Consider the following 10,605-nt stretch of genomic DNA (forward strand, 5'->3'; position numbering starts at 1 on the left):
GCAAATGAGCACACAGTGTCACTTTTTGCCTCAATAACCATTTTTAACATGGTTCCCTATAGGCTTAAGCTTGCTGCATGGTCACAGCTTTGAGCACAGCCAGGGTTAATGTGCATACCCAGAAAACCACCCACAGACAGCTGTTTCGACCTTGATGGGTCTCATCAGTGTGGGGTTGATTTTACTGGGAATGTAAGAGAGGCTTATGGGATAGGCTAAACCATAATACTGAGTTAAGTTATGGTGAGTAAATAAAGTGACAAAAACCCTCCACAGGAAAGCAAATATGCAAATATAGCTGTATGCTCAACTGCATGTCTTAGGCAGGTCTGCAACACCACCTTTCCCCATTATCACCCTGCATACAGTACTTCATTGCTTTCCTGTGGAGGGTTTTTGTCACTTTTTTTACTCACCATAACTTAACTCAGTATTATGGTTTATATATATATATATATATATATATATATATATATATATATATATATATATATATATATAAAGATTAGTGAGAATCTATGTTACACCTATAAACAGGCCATTACTGCCTCATCAAGTCTTGCATGGATGATGGGCCAACATTCATCATTTGCACAAACTCATTTCGTTATGTTTAATTAAAGCTCTTTTTTCGCTTCATGTAGTATACTGCGAATATACATAGGAACATGTACCATATGGTATTTAATTGTGTTCATATGTAGCTCACTTCAGATTTTTATTTCGCTCATGTACCGGTGTGTGAAACCAGCTGCAATTAATATGTAATCACAGCATAGAGGTGAGCAGAGGGGGTGGTGTCGGGCAGAGAGCCAGATCACAGGGTCATGGTAGGGTCAAGTCTTGTGGGACGGCTTACAGGTGGTAGAAACAAATAAAAGGTCAGGGTGCTGTCACGTCTTGGGGGAGGGACTACAGTTGTTAGAAGCTGACAAGGTGAACAGAAGTTCATCACATTCATTTGAAATGTTAATTCTATGAAGACTTTCACCCACCAGGCCACTATACAGTATATGAAAACGTACGTTAGTCATTCGTTTTCTCATATCTTCTTTTAACCTTATAGATACGCCACATTATCACACCAGTACCATCTGTGAGCGACACACTGCATGTGTGAATGAGTATCAGCCACATTGAGCGCTACACCTGCTTCTCTTAAATGTTCACACAGATCACTAAAAACATTCATACACATTTCCACAATTTGGTAGTGAATTATAAGCAGAGTCAACTTTGCTGTCATGGTAGTAATGTACATTATTATTGTTAGATGACTACACAACATATGCAGTGTATGTCCAATAGAACACTTAATTTTAGAACGCATTCCTACATGAACATTGTATGTTGTATCGTTTTTACAATAAATGTGCCAATTAGGTTCACATGTACATTGATGTTAAGATGGATAATGTACAGCTTGCCAGAAACATATTGTCATTTCCTTATGTGATGCTAATATTTAGCCATAAATACTCCCACTACACAAACTTAATGTTAATTATGTACACATGTCAATAAAATTCTTATGTTATTCTTCTATATAGTTGCTCCTGAAGCTCATGTGTCACCTGACACTGAACATGTCTCATCACCTGGCTCATCCAGCTCATCATCAAGCATGGAAGGAGAGTGTATGAGGTGCAGCACATCTAATGTGTACTTTTGTAGATGTTAATTTGCCATGCTAAATAAATGCCTTTCACATGTAATTAACTTCACATCAGTTATTGTCACAGAAGATGTAGTGTTTCCTGACAACATGTATTGTGTGTGTTGTAAACTATCAGCTAGGAGTTGGGAGGTTACAACAACCTTTCATTCATTCTTCTTTCACACTGAGTCGAAACATCATTGTTACTTCAAGCATAAACTTTTAATTTGACACAAATTTAAAATTATGGAAACATGTTATGTGTTACACTGTGAGAACAACTCTCATTATATTGAAAAACAAGTGAAAGTTCCATGGCAGTTCATAATGTCTTTCTTTATTTGTAGAACCAGATGTTGCCACTTAAGGACAAATTCACTCATGTGACCATGAAGATGTTCCCACTCCTCGATTAACCCAGCATTCAAGTCCTCCTGCTCGTGACACCTGCTCAGCTATTGCAGTTTCTGAAGAAAGAATCTTGGGTGAAGAAAATCGTCACCATTCAGAAATGATGTCAGTGCTTGAAAGGATGATATCACTGCAGGAAATGTCAATATCACAAATGTTACAAATTGAAAGAGTCATCATCCAAGTTCCTAAAGAAATCCAAAATGTAAACAGGACATTACAAGCAATAGTTGTGAATCTAAGCCAAGCAAATCAGTTGCGAATTACTGCAAGAGAACAACAATTCCACTTTACCCCATCTGAGGATGGATCTTTACATGCTGCTACTTTTTCTCCAGAGTCATCAGTTCTTCATTCCCCAGTTGTGGATGATACCGGTACAGTAGTTGCAAGTTCTGTGCAGGTCCCTGTCAACATCCAACCGCTTACATCTGTTCAAAATCAGGAACGGACACCTACAAATGAGACACGAAAAAGAAAGTTAGGGCAACAATTACTACTAACCAGCTTTTGGAAAAAGATTAAAACACCAAAACAAGAAACTGCTCCAACCTTAGTCGTGCAATGTTTAGCAACTGGTTCACAACTGCCACAGGCCACACCCAGTGCCCCTGAAGTGCAACAGCCCTCACCCAGTGCCACTGAAGTGCCACAGGCCAAACACAGTGCCCCTGAAGTGCAACAGCCCCCACCCAGTGCCACTGAAGTGCCACAGCCCACACCCAGTGCCACTGATGTGCAACAGCCCACACCCAGTGCCACTGAAGTGCCACAGCCCACACCCAGTTCCCCTGAAGTGCAACAGCCCACACTTAGTGCCACTGAAGTGCAACAGCCCACAAACAGTGCCACAGAACTGCCACAGGCCAGTACAAGTCATACAGTTGAGGCCAAAGTACTTGGCAAAGGGAAAAGGCAAACACAACAGCCAACAAGCAGGCCTGTGACTCAAAAAGGATAAACAAAAATAAATAATCACATTCACTAAATGTGTTGGTGTCCTGGTGGTGTTTATTGCAGACTATTTCATGCATAGTGTATGTATAATCATGTACAGATGCTTGATAACATTCAAGTATGTCCTTGTACACATGAATGTTTAGAAATGCTCACTGACTGAATTAAGCCATATTTAATAACATATGAATATATATTAATCATCAGTTGATTAATGGTACAACATTACACACTTGCCCTGTTTATAGAAGCTGACATTCACTTAGCTCTTGTTCAAGATGAGATGTATGTGGGTTTGTTTGGCAATGTAAATAGTCATTTCATGCTAATATTATTAACATACAACTTTAAGTAACTAACCCATATAACAGCATACATTTTGATGTTGTGTTTTCTGGTGTCTTAACTATGTAACACATTACTTACCTTAATCTTCTTTCATTGTTCATAATGTTGGCATGTGATCATGTATGATTTTTGGTTACAATAACAGATCTGTTAGTGTGTATCAATATATCTGTAGTCTCTCTGTATCTATGGATATATGTATACACACACACACACACACACACACACACACACAGTGTGTGTGTGTGTGTGTGTGTGTGTGTGTGTGTGTGTGTGTGTGTGTGTGTGTGTGTGTGTGTGTGTGTGTGTGTGTGTGTGTGTGTGTGTGTGTGTGTGTGTGTGTGTGTGTGTGTGTGTGTGTGTGTGTGTGTGTATATATGTTGTCAGCAAACAGGCCTTGTGTTAATGAGATATAAATGTTAGGACACTTGCTAAAATTATGGGATCAGTATGATTGAGCCCATAATTCACTCACCTGTATTTAACTTTGAATATGATTACAACAAGGCCTACTTACACACATCAATGGCTTTAGTTTAGCACTCTATATATATATATATATATATATATATATTAGTTTAGCACTATATATATATATATATATATATATATATATATATATATATATATATATATATATATATATATATATATAATCAGAATGAACACTACAGGCCTTCATGGCTCAAAAGAGTCCTTGTTTGCTGTTAAATACAGCTTCTACACAGCTGACTCAAATAGGCCCTCAAACATACTCATCCAGTAATGTTATAAATTGCAATGAAGTGTTAAGAGAATTACAACAAGGCCTGTTAGCACACACGGCCTTCAATGTACATATATATATATATATATATTTGTACATTGAAGGCCTTGTGTGCTAACAGGCCTTGTAGATTTGTTAGATATATATAGATATAGATATAGAGATATATAGATATAGATATAGATATAGATATATATATTTATATATGTATATATATCTCTATATATATATCTACATATCTATATACATATATATATATATATATATATATATATATATATATATATATATATATATATATATATATATATATATCTACACACAATATATAGATAATTACATATAGATAAATATATATGTTGATATATGTATATATATCTAATTATTATATATATTTATTTATTTATATATATATATCTATATCTATGTATATATCAAGAGAGACTAACAGAGAGAGTCAAAGAGAGAGAGAAACAGAGAGAGAAAGAGAGATAAACAGACAGAGAGAAAAACAGAAAAAGAGACAAAAATAGATGTGTGTGTATGGTTACATCTAGCTAAGTCTAACCAGAAATCTGTTCATCATAGCACTGTAGATGATTTCACACCCATTGTTATTCTAATTCAAAGAGTCTACTTGTTTTGCACATGTTGATTGCCTAAGCCGAAAGTAAAGTTTCGATTCCTGTGAAAAGTGTATCTTACCCAAAGAATTCCAGCCAATTATGGTAACACATTTCTTGTGGGAGAAAACCTAGGCATATAACTGCTACGTTGTATTATAACCTTGGAAGAAACCGCGAAGATAACATGTAACTATTCACACATTCAGCAGACATCCGTATGCGTTCAACTTCACACAACGTACACTTGAAGAGAGAAGAAATGGCAGAAGCTTCCACATTGCACAGCCATCCACGTAAATCATACAAATTTATGATTTATGAAGCAATCAAATCAACGCCAGAGAAATGTGCAAACATGGCCAAAATTTATGACTTGATCCAAAAGAAATATCCATACTACCAACAACCTGACATACAACGAAATTTTAAAACTTCTGTATGATTCACTTTATCCACAAATGAATGTTTTGAGCGTGTCCATGATCGGCTAGATCAACGATATGGATGATGGCATGTTGCACCATCATTTAAACTTACCATGGAACATGGAACATATCTTCTGTTAAATAGCATATTTTTGCCTAATACCAGTGACACTGAAGCCGCACCGACTGTCGCGTCTACTGATCTACCAGCACCCTCCATTCAGCCAGACCAGATGCAAGATGGACATAACTACTATGATATGTATCCAAACTTATATGGGCAATACCAATGTGGATGGGAAAACAACCAACAACTGTACGTACCTCTGGACGTATTGTTTGAAGAAGCCACTGCAGATCCATATGACGCCCTTATGGAGACGTGTGTGATTCAGGATTCAACGGTTGCCTCAACCATGGATGATACTGTTGTGCCTTCCTGCAGCGAGCAGTTGCAGCCAAATCAGTTCTGACTACTACTAGAATGGTAAATACAAATTGCGTTATGCCTTTACTCAAATTATATATGTCTACATTAATAATATACACCATTTGTTAGCCAAATGAGTGGATACAGCTTAACATTGCAGACAGGCTTACATGTAGCGTGCACAAAGACATTATTTCCTATAACAATATACTACATGACGAACCATTAGTACACATTGGTGACGAAGTCCTAAATCCTAGATTATTATCGCTTTTAAAGTATCATTTCAACATGTTACACTAACTGTAACACACACACACCTCATTGTTTAGCATTCAACATATAAAAACAATGTGTCGCCCACATATGACGTGGGACCGTGGTAATGTCCCAAGGCGTCCTTAAAAAGGTTTACCAATGCAAGCCCCACCCCCAACTGACATGCGCGCGTGAAACCGTATTGGCTGTGCCCGTAGCTTATTGTTATAATCAGTGCAGTGTGTCATGCGCGCGCGTCGGTGGGACGGTGCGTGCACAGCGCTGGAGACCAATGTTCATTCAGTGGGAGGGGTGTTTGCGTGCATTTCATGGTGCCTTAACATGACGTCACACGTATTTTGTTCGCTCATTGGCTGATCGTCCGTTTTTTCCGTGGGCACACGTCCGTTTACAAAGTTTAGATATGTACGTGTGTAGAAGTGAATTTGTTTCGCTTCCATATCATAACTTCCAGCCATGATATGCGTGCTGCTAGCAGCACCATGGAGGGACATGTATTGAACGCACAGCGTACACATCGTTTTGCGCATGCGCTAAGACTTAGTCCACACATTCGTGACGTGCTGTGCGCGCACATTATTATGTATACAGGCACCGGAAAAACATATCAGTAGTAATGCCAGCAACGCCATTCGAAAAATGAGACAGTTCTGTATCTGTAGTTTTATCCTTGCAATTTAAACATATACGTTACTTATGCGTGAATATCCACAATCATATAAAGATGTGTTAAGCATTGTCATGCTGAGACATATATAAATGTGTCATTTTTGAACATCATGTGTTTGCTGTATTTCACAGATGTCGCGGATGAATATATCGGACCAATGCATGATTTCAGATGAGCCAATCGTTATATTAGATGATTGTGACGACTAGCGAATAACTATTATAATAAATATGTAACAATGCTTTCAATGATTGGTGCGCAGATTAACAATCACTACATAATGTTATCCTATTATGCAAATATTTACTGTGCACTTAATTAACATAATGATGTTGCTAAGCACTGAAGTTTGAACTTATATATGTTGAACTTATATATTTTTTTGTTATTTTCTACTAACATTATATGTATTGCCATGTGATATATGCAACCAACATTATCACTCAGCAAACACATTAATCTACTATATATTATAATGTCACGTGTGACTTTTCAAAGAATGTAAATGCTACATAACAACTCGTAGACATTGTATCTGAACGTACACAATAACAATAGTGAGGTGATAGAAACTGTTTAGTCGTGTGCATTTTATATTATCAACTAAGTTGTAACCTAGTGTAGATAAGGAGAAAAAGAACCCAGTTTACTAGCACTCATTCACAACAAATGTATAATGATAATATTAAAATACTTTATTAATAACTCATGAATAAAAAATAGGGTGTTAAAACGTAATTAAATACTGTATAGAACAGCACGTGACTGTATCTGTTGGTAACCCACCCGGATCTAGGTGGGTAGATATGGTCTGATCCCTGATAGATACTCGGGATCAATTGCTATAGGTTATAGCTACCTGAAATGCAGGAAAGGAGTCAGAGAAAGCCCACCTAAGAGACTGTCTCTATGTGAGTGTATCACGGCGTGTGTTGCGCTCTACTGGATACACTCTATATAATCTGGTATATAATGCGCCAGGTTGGACCTAAATGTATCTACCCCAAATAGAGATTGCACTGGTTGCTGTGTATATTCACCAGTGTTGACAGGGCTAAATCTCTATAGAGGACATGGATAGCCCCTGTTATTAAGTGCAGACTAATGGTCAAGCACTCAAGTGTGGTAAATGGTATCAGCGAGCTAAGGTATCTACATGAAATTACCCATACACCTTGTAGGTGATGTAAGCCCAGATAGGCACTCCCTCACTACTGTCAGTATGGTGTTGGTAATTGTAAGGTGTTTGTGCATTGCATCTAATAGTCAGACAGAATAATATCTAAAATGTCACATATGCACGCTCTCAGCACATATATAGTCATCCTTACACTTGGCTGAGTGGTATATTGCACAGGTGGTGGGGGCTAGTGTGAAGGCACCCCCCCCCACAGTATAGAGAGGGTAGGTATGATAGTAGCGCTGACTACTAGGGTTAATTGTATGCACATGAGCAGCTGGGAGGCTACTCATCAAAGAGGAGATATACTTGCCAGCAAATACAGCCAAATGGAGTGGGGTACACAAGGGGTTAATGCAGGATGAGGTCAATACCTCAAAACACTCTCCTTCCCCCCTTTCCACTCAGAGTATTGAGCAATAGATGCACTCAAATGATAGCACGGGGAGCCGGTCTACCTGGTGATCGCAGTGTCCCCTACATCAGCACTGATCCTGGTTATATCAGTGCCGATGTGCTCGAGGACATGCCTGTCTGTCAGGTGGGTTTAGCAATGACTGCTTGAGAGCATAGGGAATCACGCGATACTGGTATACAGCGCGATCCCGTGTTGAACATGCACAACTGGGGAAGCTGAATTGCGGTAAGGCGGATCAATATCCTTGGACTCTAATGTTTAAATAAACAAGCTTCCCGCGTGTGCAGAGAGAGAACTGCCGACACGCGCGTTTCACGTGTTAAAACGCTTCTTCAGGGCACGTAGGGGGAGGTCCCTGCGTGTGGAGGTGGGTTTTTATAGTCAACGTGAAATTTACTGTTGTCTCACTTAACCCCTTCATCACTGGTGCGTAACAGATGGAATATCCCACTTCCGGTAGTGCACTTATTAGTGGTATGCAACCAAGTAACTGCCTTGTTGCCAGAGACAATGTGTCCATATACTGTTGCAAATGTGTCAATCTTAATGCAAAAGTATACTGGACTGAATAACTATGGCTATGATAGTGTTTGTGTATGTGATGCTTAACTGTCATTATTGCTCACATAGGCAATGGGGTAGTGCTGTATGTCAGATTTGATATTCATTAAGATTTGTGATGGTTAATCACTAATGGTAATGAGGTATATTCATAGACTATACCTCTTGTACATACACAATATTCCATCAATGTTAGTGTGTAAAAATGTAGAAAAAATAAAATAAATATTAAAACAGAGTGTGTCATTTTTTATCAAGCTGTTTAAGTTTTAAATATGATAATATAGTATATTATTTGAATGTAGGTTTGAACGGCTACTTTAATACGAAATTTAGTACTATTCAGAATATTGTTGAATACACGGGAGTTTATTCATATATCCCTATTAGGGGATGGACGCATGCTTGTGGGTTAAGGTGAGCTGGGGTTATTGGATTTATATGAAGGGGCTGAACACAAAACCCTCATTCAGTCCCCATGGGCTCAGTGTTCCTAAGGTATATATCCACCTTGATTCAATCTTCAATAGTTCATTGTCCCAATCTCCACGTCTAATTCCTGGGTAGAATTGGTCTATCCCCATAAAGGTGATAGCTTTTGGGTCACCTGGTTGACACCTATTAGCATGGGTAGCCACAGGGGTATCCAGTTTATTTCGGATTGAACCCACATGTTCTAGTATCCGTATCTTTAAGGGGCGACGGGTCTTGCCCACGTACTTTTTCCCACACTTGCATGTTCCCATGTAAATCACTCCTGGTGTATTGCAATTTATAAATTTGCGTATGTTATATTGTTTCGTATTATTGTGATTACTGAATGTTTTCGAAACTGTCATATACTGGCAAGCCTTACATCTTTGGCAATGGTAGTTTCTATTTACACGAGGTGGTAGCCATGTGGCCCTTGGTGTTGCCACAGTATAGTGGCTATGGACCAGATGATCTCTCAAATTTTTGGCCCGTCTGCTGACCATTGCTGGATAGGATGGTATGGAGTCACGAAGGTCTTCGTCCGCCCTGAGTATGTGCCAGTGTTTCTGTAAGACTTCCCTAGCCACCCTCCATTGTTTATTGAAGGTGCCTATGAATCTCACTGTTCTTTGTTCTGGCTGCGTTCTCTTTTCCATGACTAGTTTTGATCTTGCTTTCTGCTTAGACCATTTGTATGCTCTTTTTATACTGTTTTGACTGTAACCCCTTGCAGTAAATCTGTCTTTCATGTCCCTTGCCTTTTCTTCAAAGTCTTCGTCCTTACTGCAATTTCTCCTTAAGCGAAGAAATTGCCCCACCGGTATTCCCTTGATCAATGATTTAGGGTGATGGCTACTGGCTAGGAGTATGCTGTTGGTGGCAGTCTTTTTGCGATAAATAGTTGTTTCCAGATTGCCATTGTCATCCTTTGTGATCAATAGATCAAGGAAGCAGATTTGCTGTGAACTGTATTCAAGAGTCAGGCGGAGGTTGAGGTCATTCTTGTTTAGAATTCCTATAAAGTGTTTTAACAAGGCCTCACTCCCCCGCCACACTATCAGCACATCGTCAATAAAGCGCAACCACATTTCCACAAAGGTGGTAAGATGTTCCAGTTCCTCAGAGAAAACTACTTCTGATTCCCACCATCCCAGGTACAGGTTGGCATATGTAGGGGCACATTTTGTGCCCATTGCTGTGCCCTGTACCTGGTGATAGATGGTTTTATTGAACCAGAAATAGTTTCTTCCCAGAACAAACTGTAGTAGACCGGCTCCCCGTGCTATCATTTGAGTGCATCTATTGCTCAATACTCTGAGTGGAAAGGGGGGGAAGGATAGTGTTTTGAGGTATTGACCTCATCATGCATTAACCCCTTGTGTACCCCACTCCATTTGGCTGTA

Source organism: Ascaphus truei, chromosome 1, assembly GCF_040206685.1.
Source record: "Ascaphus truei isolate aAscTru1 chromosome 1, aAscTru1.hap1, whole genome shotgun sequence".
In the NCBI taxonomy this organism is placed as follows: domain Eukaryota; kingdom Metazoa; phylum Chordata; class Amphibia; order Anura; family Ascaphidae; genus Ascaphus; species Ascaphus truei.